The sequence below is a fragment of the Mus caroli genome, unplaced genomic scaffold (assembly GCF_978045245.1).
Source record: "Mus caroli unplaced genomic scaffold, Mus_caroli_1 scaffold_3, whole genome shotgun sequence".
Taxonomy (NCBI): domain Eukaryota; kingdom Metazoa; phylum Chordata; class Mammalia; order Rodentia; family Muridae; genus Mus; species Mus caroli.
The window spans coordinates 5,631,414-5,642,645 of record NW_028227258.1 but is presented as its reverse complement, the minus strand read 5'-3'; positions in this window follow the sequence as shown (position 1 = coordinate 5,642,645).

Sequence of the window (11,232 nt, the reverse complement as noted above, 5' to 3'; positions counted from 1 at the left end):
TTTCTGATGGTTTGGGTTCTGTGGCCTTTTGTTTCTTTTTGTGGTACTGAGGATGGAATCCAGGACTTCCGGCATGCCAACCGGGTGGCACTCTGCCTCTTGGCTTCATCCTAGTCCTTGGCCCTGCTGTTATCTCAATAGAGATCTGCCTCTCCAATCCAAGTGTGTGTGGGCCCCAGGCTGAGCATGCTCAGTCTGCATCTAGTCACTGGTACTTTTTCTTCAAAAGAAGGAAGCTAGAAAGAGACAGAACGCTGGCATTTGGAGTTTTCCGGGGAGGGTTTCTAACTGAGAGTTATTTTAAGGCACAAGCAGGTAGTCTGTGAAGACTGGAGGAACTTTGCATCTCACAAGGGAGCCGAATCCCTGAGGATCTGCTTCTGCAGCGGAGTCCAGATAGTTTCTCAGAGATGCCAAAGCAGGGGAGCCCAAACAGGCTTAATCCTGCTCCTGTGTCCAAAGAAAAGTCATGAAGGATGACAGGGACTCAGGGAGGAAAATGAGAAGATCTGATGAGTGACTCCTAAGGCATCCAGCATCTGACAAACACTGAGGCCCCGAGGATGACGCAAAAAAAGTGACATTAATATTCCAGGCAGACGAATTCAGGCACATGCTCAGGAAAATATGTCCCAACTACATTCCTGCTGAGCCTCAGAGTCTGCTCGAGAAGGTGATGAAGTTTTATACCCAAACTAGGGAGAATGAAAGGAAACTCTGAAAGGAATGCTGGATGGGCAGGGGAGGGGCACAGGTGTGTGGGGGAGGGGGTCCTACCCTAGCTGCTTCCAGAAACCTCCCTGCTCCTTTCACTATGGTTGGAAGACAGACTGTGGCAAGGGAACTTCAAAGGCATTCAGATGACAGTTTAAGGCTTCTTTTAACATGTGTAACCTGGACCTAAGTACCTAGCCCAGCTGACTTTACAAAGAGAATGGGCCACTTTCTCTGCTTACGACAGGCCTACTATTGGATAGTCACACAGGGCACAAAGACGGGACTGAAGTGTTACTGCCAGAGAGCTGTTTTTATGCTTCAAGAGACACGGAGAAGGAGATTTTTACAAGAGCTGGGAAGAAATCTCTCTGCTTTAAAGCTCCTCAGAGCACACCTATCCAGGTCCCCTCCCCTCCAGGAACACGAATCACGCTTCTGTGGTGGGGACTCAGAGTACAAACTCTCTATTCTGTCTGCCAACACAACTTAACACACTCCAACTCTCCTTGCTGCTCAGTCGTTCCATGCTATCTCTTGGAGAGGAGAAAAGGAGAAGTCGGAGAAACTTCAGAAGACATCATCCGGAACCTGAGGCTGTCTGCCCAGTGAGCACCCCCATCTTTACAGTATAGACATCGTCTGGAACCTGAAGCTGTCTGCCCAGTCAGCTCAAGTGTAGGGTGCATCAGGAGCTGCCTCACACCTGCTTGGTGTCTCTTCTCTTGACGCACAGGCACACCTGTGAGCTACTTTGCTTCGTCCTTACTGGCTCCGTCTGGCGAGGATAGACTCTGATCACACCACCTAGGCCCCACCACCTTAGTTGGATACTCCACCACCACCTAGCCCTCCTCCCCCATTTTGGAAGAAGTGGTCTGTACCGAGTATAACTGTGCAAACAAACAGCAACTAACTGTTAGGCTGTGCCTCTAGTCACTCGGTGACTCAGAACTCCTACCTAAAAAATAGAAAATGAGCTTGAGCCAATGTCTCTGGGATTGGCCAAAATGTCTGGATATTTGGAAAGACTCAGATGCTGGGTACCAAATACACCCATCCTCTCCAAACCACTGACTCAACCTTGGCAGCCAAGAGATGCCAAATAGCATTTAGTCAGAGATTTCATGGGATTAAAAAGAGTCAGTGAAAGGAATTTTGCTATAAACAAAATAAGTCCAGTTGTTTGTTATGATTTTTGAACCCCCAGGGCCAGTTAAGTTCTCAGCGTGCCTTGGTTGGTTAGCTTCCCACGCCACCTGCCTGCCATTCTTTTTAAGTCTTCAGTGTAACATATGTGCTAGATCGGGGCTGAAGAGATGAGTCCGTGGGTGAGTGTGCCTGCTTTGCATTTGTATTTCCAGCACATGAAGGCCAGGAATGGATGCATGTGCTAAACACACAGTCCTGGGGCAGAGGCTAACTAGCCGGTCAGCCCGGCTGAAGTGATGAGCTCTGTTTAGCTAGGGATTTTTTTTTTTTTCCTCAAGGAGATAAGGTTGGGGAGAGATGGAGAAAGCCACTCAACATCCTGTTTTGGCCTCAGAATGCTTATGTATAATCATACGTGTCTACACACACACATATACATGCAACACACACATACACACACACACACACAAACAGGGAGGGGGGACCTTGGTTCAAATCATCATCTGTACATGGAAACGGATAATAGCTTACCCCCACTACCCTGTGACATTCAACTGTGGTCACTTTAAGCTCCTAGCTCAGCTCCAAGCAGACCCTGACTGAACAATAGGTTATGGTGGCAGACACGACATGAAATGGATCTGATGAGGCAGAGCTATTCGGCATAAACCTGTCCTTTCTTCCTCCTCCTCCGTGTGGAAACTTCGGGTTCCCAGGGTGTAACCTGGGAGCTCTGACCACCTGCTGAAGAATCCCTCTAGGCTTGATAACACTTCTAGTCCCCTCCACAGTGACAGGAAGCCATCATCTCTGAGTACCACTGTTTCTAACACCCCTTTCTGCCCCCGAAGCTGTTGAGTGTCTTAAGATTAACAGGCTCTGAACCAGAACATTAGTTAAGGTTTACCACCCCTTTTAGTCATTGTTTCCAATGACTCCGTAGCATTCTCTGTAATTGCTGGTACCGTCTGAGAGCATTTACAGAGTCAGCCAGGTGCTTCGCAAAGTACGTAAGCTTGGGGTAGAGGATGTGGTTTGGTGGTAGCTTGCCTGTCTACCTTATGTGAGGCTCCTGGGTTCCATTTTTCTTTGCTTGTCTGAGACAGGCTCCCACTGTATAGTCCTGGCTGGTCTAGAACTGACTATGCAGACCAGGTTGGCAGCCAAGTCACAGAGCTCTGCCAGCTCCTGGCTGGTGAGTGCATACTGGGGTTACAGGTATGGCATGTGGCACCACACCCAGCCCCTGCTCCACGATTAACATTTTTAAAAATCCTAGTATCATTTTTTAAGATTTTCATTTGGTTTGTTTTGCATTTCACTTGCTGTCCAACTGGGAATGCTTGTATTATTACAGTATTATATAGGTCCCTGGACTATTAGCCGAATTTTATTATTAACTCACTTAACTTTAGTGAAAGTCCAATTGCATTTGAAGGTACCTGGTCTAAAATCCACCCACTCTTAGACTTGATATGCCCAGAGGATCCATTAACCCTAGCAGTGAGGCAGGAGCTTTGGGTGGAGCAGGTGTGAAGACTTGGCTACCGCAGAGGCCGGGTGATAGATACAAAGGTACGGCCCAAGCAGGGAATGCTGGCCTTTTCTTTTGGCAATGTAGCCTGGTATTTCTGCTGAAAGGGCAAAAAAAGGAGTTGGCAGAGCTTTCAGGCTCCTAAGGGGGGCCACTGAGTTATAAGACCAGGATGTAAGTGGACAAGTCTCACTGCCAAAGTCTGGGAGCCCCCAAGCCCTTATTAACCGGCCCGCAGCTAAACAGTGATCTACAGACATTGGAGCATGGCCACAAATGGCGATCAGATCAATCCTGTTTCGGAAGAGCAATCCTTGTAGAATTGGGTTCCTCTGGAGGAGTGTAGGCAGAGCTGTGGGTTGGGAAGTGTGCCGACTAACACGGGGCGGTGATGCCTAATGGGTGGCTGAGACTAAAAGATCTCCAATGCGAGTCTCAATAGGCGACTGTACTTCAGTGAAGACCTGACAGTGAGGGACAGAGTTCACCTGTGTTGGAGTCTAATGTTGTTTTCCCTCCTTAGGGTCCACTCCTGCTTAGTGGGTCCCTTACTCCAGGAGCCACAACTTCTTTATTTAGGGTTAACAGTGTGTTGGGCACTGCGCTGAATGCTTTATTATTAGCATGTCACATGTCACGTTAACATGACTGTGGGAAGCCACATGTGCCGTTGCAGAGTGGCACAGGCTTCTGCTGGCCACCACGCATACATAGGCAGGAAAGTTTTTTGCCAAGATGAGGTTTTGAGAATTAACCAAAATTGACCAATCAGAAGAGAGAGAAATTGACCAATCAGATGAGAGAGAAATTGACCAATCAGAAGAGAGAGAAGTTAACCAATCAGATGAGAGAGAAAGTAACCAATCAGATGTAGGAATGCAAATGAGGTGGTAAGCATCAACCAAGCACAACACAATCCGGGTGTGAGACACGCCTCTCCTAGGCCTATATAAAGCAGCACCAGGGCTGGGCTCAGGGTCTTTTCGCCTCTACAATCAAGCTCTCCCAATAAACGTGTGCAGAAGGATCCTGTTGCAGCGTCATTCTTGCTGGTCGAGTCGGACGCGCGCAAGACATGACAACATGATATGTAATGTCATGGGGTGGTCAGGTGGTCAGGGGTATGATCATTTTCAGAAAGAGTGAGATGAAGCCACAAGTTCCTACAGAAAGGTAACCACAGATCCCACAGGCTCCACTCTGCCTTCCCTCACTCACTGCAGCCTGCAAGAGCAGGGCTGGAGGAGAGGGAGCAATTTCGTGAGTGGGGACAGGATGGGGGTGAGGTAGAGGGCTTCTGGGTGCAGGCACGTGTGGAACATCCAATAGCAAGTGCTCTTTAGGACCAGAGAAGGGCATGGTTATTCCTGAGTGAACAGGAAGGCCACGGGGAAGGGCTCAGCAGAGACGTTGCCCATGTCTCATGTGTCGGAGAGGAGGATTGGGGAGCGGGAAGAAAACAGCCATGTGGCTGTTAATGAGATGTGTGTGAATCCCAAGCTCTAGAGACAGTCCTGGGCAATCAGATACATAGTAACTTGGTCTAAGGCACCCAAGTAGCAAGAGGCAGGCTAGCGTTTAGACAAGCTTATTTTAGTTTGCTCTCTGTTGCTGTTATAAAACTCTGACCAAAAGCTACTTGGGAAAACAAAGATTTATCGCAGCATATGGCTTATCAGAAATTATGATGGAAAGTCATGGCAGAAACTCAAGGCAGGAACCTAGAGGCAGGAATTGGGGCAGAGGCGGTAGAGGAACTGGCTTGCTCACCACTGCCTACAGAGAACTGGGCCCTCCCACACCAACCAGTAACCATGGAAAAGCCCTCACAAATATTCCTGCAGACTAATGTAATGGAGGTATCATCTCAATTGAAGTTTTCTCTTCTAAGATGATAAAAACTAACTATCACAATGAAAACTAATTTTGTGATCTTCACACTAACTCTAGTGATCTGTGGTCATGGGTAATGAGGAGAAAAATTTCCAATATCTAAATCTGAAGACAAAAAGATCTCACTGTATAAAACTCAGGACAGAAATTGTGTGTGTGTGTGTGTGTGTGTGTGTGTGTGTGTGTGTGTGTGTGTGTGTGTGTGTGTGTGTGTTGAGAGAGAGAGAGAGAGAGAGATTGAGAGAGAATATGAATATTTCTCTCCAAAATTAAAAGTCAGCAGAGCTTTCCAGGACACAGAGAGAGCTGTGGGCATTCCCATGCAAACCTCTTGGTTCTCTGAGGACCAATGGGCCAACGTGAGCTGATGGCTCAGCACAGGTGCCTGGGTAAAGAGAAAGAAAGGCCTCAGCCACATTAGACAAGAGCCAGTGAGGAGGCTGCACACTGTGGCCACATTTACACAAGGAAAGCCAAGTTGAAGATTTGAGCAATTACCCCAGTAACTACAGGCTGGGGAGCCAGCCAACTTGGGCAACTCCGATACAAACATGTGTGCTGGCTGCTTCCCTCGCCAGAATTACTTGATAATCACCCAACTGTCTGTTTTGCTTAGATAAAGAGAACAAGAAACAGGTCTCCATTTGAGGCAGCAACCTCCCATGGGCCACAGTGAAGTGGGCTGAGGAGGTACAGGGAAGGTTGTTCCCAGGAGCCCACCTCCAGCTGCACGGAGATGTTAACCACATGAAAGACAGTGGGTAGGTTCTGGGGACCCTTATGTGAACAATGCCCTTCCCACAAAATTAAACTTGAGACAAACTTAAGAGGGGAAACCTAAATGTGTTATCCAGACATAGTCTTTGAGGGAATATGGGATGCACAAACAGCAATCGACCTGTATGGGGCAGGGCTGTTGTGTGAGCTGGGTTTGAACTGCCCGTCAGGTTATCCAGGAAAGGACAAACGGAAGAGAGGAGCCAAGGGAAGGGGAACTTTGTCCTCCTCTAGTATAAGAATTAGTTTAACCAGAAATCAGAGAATCCAGTACCCATTAAGCACCTGGCACACTTTAAAGTCTTTATGTATACCCTCTTGCTACATCCTGGCACGTATCGGAAGTATCACTGTCATTTTCCCATTTGGATGTATAAGAAACATGAGGCAGGTTTGGGTGTGCGGCCCAGTGGTTAAACATTTGTCTAGCATCCATGAGGTCTTGGTTTCCATTTCTAGCACTATAAAGAGAGGGAAAGGAGAGTGGGGAGGGGAAGATAGAAGAGGAGGGAGGGAAGAAGGGATAAAGAAGAAAGGGCACACACAAAGTGAGAGAGAGAAAGACAGAGTCAGAGAGAGACAGAGACAGAGAAAGGCAGAGAGAGGAATCTAAACCACATGATAGTTTGCTTCTTACACACAGTGACAATTTTGGGCTGTGGCCAAGCTAGGGCTTAACCTACAGCTATCAGTATCTCAGCATCTACACCTCTCCCCCTGGTCTGGGTTGGTCTCTAACAGCACCTCAATTCGGGGCTGGAGAGATGGCTCAGAGGTTAAGAGCACTGACTGCTCTTCCCAAGGTCCTGAGTTCAAATCCCAGCAACCACACGGTGGCTCACAATCATCCGTAATGAGAGCTGACGCCCTCTTCCCGTGTGTCTGAAGACAGCTACAGTGTATTTACATATAATAAACAAATAAATCTTTAAAGAAAGAGACTCAGTTGGAAACAAGACCAGAGCTGGGCTTCAGAGTCCAGCCCTAGCAGAACAAACTCCATGAGAGATTTGGTTCTGCCATGGTCCTCCATACCCAGCACTTCCTGCCTCTCTTTCCTTTGGTCTCCAACGCCTCCACTTCTACCCTGCATAAACTGAGCATGCTCCTGAAAGCTGGGGCAACAAGCTTCTTCTTTCCCAGCCTCACAGGTGTGGAGAGCCTTCACAAGGTGGCCATTCGATGACCTCGTCAGAGTTCTTCTGATCTCTTTCCAAATGGGCATCCATGACCTCTCACTCAGGCCAGTGCCAAGATATGCCAAGGAGGCTGTGGAGCTATCTGTGCCCTCTGAGACATGGCCCATCCTGAGACGTACCTTCCCTCTGAGACAGGCACCCACTGCCATCATTCGTGTACAGAGCTGTTTCCTGAAAGACAAACGATGAACTGAAAGGGCTGCCCACACCCAGTCTCCCTTGGAAGAGCCTCAACCAAAGACAAAACGTGTGGTTCAGGATCATGTTGGCAACAGAGCCAACCCTTTCTTGTGTGTCTGAAAGAAATGAGCTAAGAACTAGTCGTGGTTCTCCAGAGACTTCACCCTGGTTCCTGGAAGTAAATATTTTGAAATTGAATTTGTAACAATGTTTCCATTTTTCGAATATGGGATCACAACTACTTGGGTTTTTATTTTTACAAACATTCAAAACACCCCAGTAAACAGACTTACAGTCTTTTTTTTTTTTAAACTCAAATCACAGAGGGCGGTAACACCTCTACTTGACTGAAAACTTTATTAAGTTGGAGATACGAGAGTGTGGACGGCGAATCTATGTTTTAAATTGGTGAATCTATGTTTTAAATTCCAACTGAGGCTGGAACAAGAGAATGGCAAGCGTGGGGCGCTCGCTGGCTGGCAGCTCAGGTTCCTCTGTGGGTTTAGTGAGATGAAGGAGGGAGGGCACGGGGCTTCGGCAGGGTACCTTGTGGATTGCCCATGCTATAGCAGCTTGTCCTCACTGGCCGCTTCTCCTAGCACCAGCTCCACTCCCAAACTAAGGAATCAAGTTTTTAAACAGTCTTTTCTATTCGCTTTCTTACCATAGCTTCAGAGAGGCTCTTTGCTATTTGGAAAACAGCATCAAGGGAGGCTAAGTCTTCAGTGACCCAGGTGTCTCACGCTCCTTTGAAAGGTAGAAAAAGATACCACAACCTGCTACAGCAAGTGAGACACTTGCGGAAAGGAGGAAGCACAGCCTGAGAACCTGAACTCAGGGAACACAGGTGCTGTCCCAGGATGCCCAAGCACCCTGCAGTGTGTCGATTGCTTTCCCAGAATCCCCTACCAAGGGCTCAGAGGGAAGGACCGCCCCTTCTGTTCTGTGTTTCCTGCCTGCCTGCCTGCCTGCCTGCCTCTTTCTTTTTTTTTAATCACTTTTTTATTAGATATTTTCTTTATTTACATTTCAAATGCTATCCCCTTTCCTAAATCCCCTATCCCCTCCCCCCTCCCCCTGCTCACCAACCCACCCACTCCTGCTTCCTGGCCCTGTCATTCCCCTATCCTGGGGCTAGAACCTTCACAGGACCAAGGGACTCTCCTCCCATTGATGACTGACTAGGCTATCCTCTGCTACGCATGCAGCTGGAGCCGTGAGTCCCACCATGTGTTTTCTTTGGTTGGTGGTCTTTAGACCCTAGGTGCCCACAGAGATACATCTGCATAATTCTTGCATACAAAACCAAAGTGTTGATACTTATGTTAAACAAAACTCCCTACATTTCCACTTCCTCATTAATTAAACAGGGAAGCATTGGAAAGATGTGCAGGCCAAGGGCTGAAGTGTGATCAGCAGAGCTCACAGGTAGCGTAGAGGGCAGTGGGTAAATGAGAATCTGATTTTAAGTGAATGGCCGCTCTGTGAGTCCACTCTAACAGTGTGTGAAGAATATCTAAGGTGCGGGATGCGGGGGCCTAGACGAGACTGGCTGTGTTTAATTTTACCACCTTTGCAAGAAACTAGTTCTATGAACTACAAACTAATTAGAAAGAATAGTTAGAAAATTCATTTGAGTGCCAGGTAAAGTGGGTGAGAGATCTGGGAAAAACTCCCGGCAGATACAACATGAAGGTCACAGACACAGTGGATGCATCTCAAGTCTTTAAGGCTCTGCTTAAACACCACACCACCCCTAAACGTGGCAGTTTAGAAGTAAATGCTGTCCCCCAGAGGCTCCTGTGTTTAGACATTTGGTTCCCAGTCAATGGTGCCAGAAGTAGATAACTTTAGGAGGGGGAACCTTGATAGAGAAAGCACAACACTGGGGTGGGAGAGAAAATGCGGTTTTATGGCTTAGCCCCACTTCCGGTTTGCTCTCCACTTCCTGCATTGAGGATGAAGTGGCATCAGCTAGCTTCCTGTTCTTCTGCCATGCTCTCCCTGTCCTGCCCTCTACCCTCCCCACCACTCTAGACCCGATCCCTCTTAATCTGTAAGTGAAATAAACCCTTTCTCCCTGAAGTTGCATTTTGTTGGGGGTGTTTTCATCACAGCAATAGAGAGTAACTGATACACTAAGGAAACATGATGATTACATTTTATCCATAATAGTGTAGGTCTGCCTTGATGGCCTTGTGTATGTGTGTGTGTGAAACTTGTCTAGAATCAAATTTTAGTAGTGAAAAGTTGGATATAAAGATGCCTGCCACAACTGACATATAGCTGAGTTGGTATATCACCTGCCTAGAATGCACTTGATCCCTGGCATAGAAAACCCAATTAAAGATAAAACAGAGAGTAAAGGCATGAGGTAAAAGGTGGCCCCTGGGGAGAAAAACTGTTGGATTCACACGTTGCCTGGCGGTTGCCCTGGCACACATGGGCATAGAGCTTTCAATTTGCACACTTGTAATGCAGTAGTGAGGTTAGTGATAGATCCTGTGTTTAACAAATACGTCTGAGGTATTCTGGGTGTGCCTCCAGGACTCAGTGTCAGATTACACTCATATCCAAATGTGGAAGGCTGATAGCATCTCTCAACTTACTATGCTGCGTGTCTCAGTACACTGGGGATGCCATAGCAGAGTACCCCGGACTGGGTGACTTATAAGTACCAAGATGGCATTCATAGTTTGAGAGGCTGGGATGGTCAAGATCAAAACTCTAGCACATTCAGGGGTCTGCTTGGGTCCCACTCTTCATAGATGGGCCCTGCTACACATCCTCCAAGAGGAAAGATAAAGGGGCAAACAAGATACCTTAGGCTTCTTTATAAGGTCATTCCTCCTGTTTGGAATGGCTTCCAACCTCATCCTGAAAGTGCCTGTGTTTTCAGGCAATGTTTCCTTGTGTAGCTCTGGGTGACCTGGAACTCACTCTTTAGACCAGGCTGGCCCTAAACTTAAGAGTTAGAGAGTCCCCCTGCCTCTGCCTCCTGAGTACTGGGATAAAAAGGCGTGTTCCACCATGCCCCATATCTTTTTAAATCAGTATACACACACACACACACACACACACACATATATATGTATATGTATAGGTATGTGTGTGTGTGTATATATATATATACATGTATATATATATGGTAGGATGGGGGAAATAGCATTAATATAATTTACAATGTAACATATATTTTAAGTATTTAATTAAATGTAAAAATCTTTTTTTAATATTTTGATACTGTAGTTGGTTTTAATGTGTAAGTATGGGGAAGATAGCAGACCATAGCCCTTCATATCTATTAAACGATTATAAATGAATATTTCACTTAAAAGACATTTATACACATTTCCTTAGTAATTTGTCTTTAGATTTTTAGCAATCAGTGGGTATTTAATCTTGTTTCTAATATTCAGACTTATTGGGGCATAGATCAATCCAGTTGTGCCACTTAGGAGGTCTGTGTAAATGCTGGCATTAAGATGTTGTTGTTTTAATTAGTGCTGCCCTCAGCCTTGGTCAGAGATGCTTCTCTCCGGTTGTCAGTTAATGCAGACTCATAACCAGCCCCGGTGACTATGAAATGAGCATCCCTAAGTGAGACATATGTGTCAGCTGCCTCCTCTGAGAGTTAGCAAACTTCAGGAGGGAGATGCAGAGACTGCAGGAGATGGAGGGTGGGGTGGAGGGCAGTTGGGATGCCACCTCCTGGCAGTAAGTGGCTGATGCACCCATGAAGCCACTGCAGAAGATCAAACCAGTGTGATCAGTGAACATTCC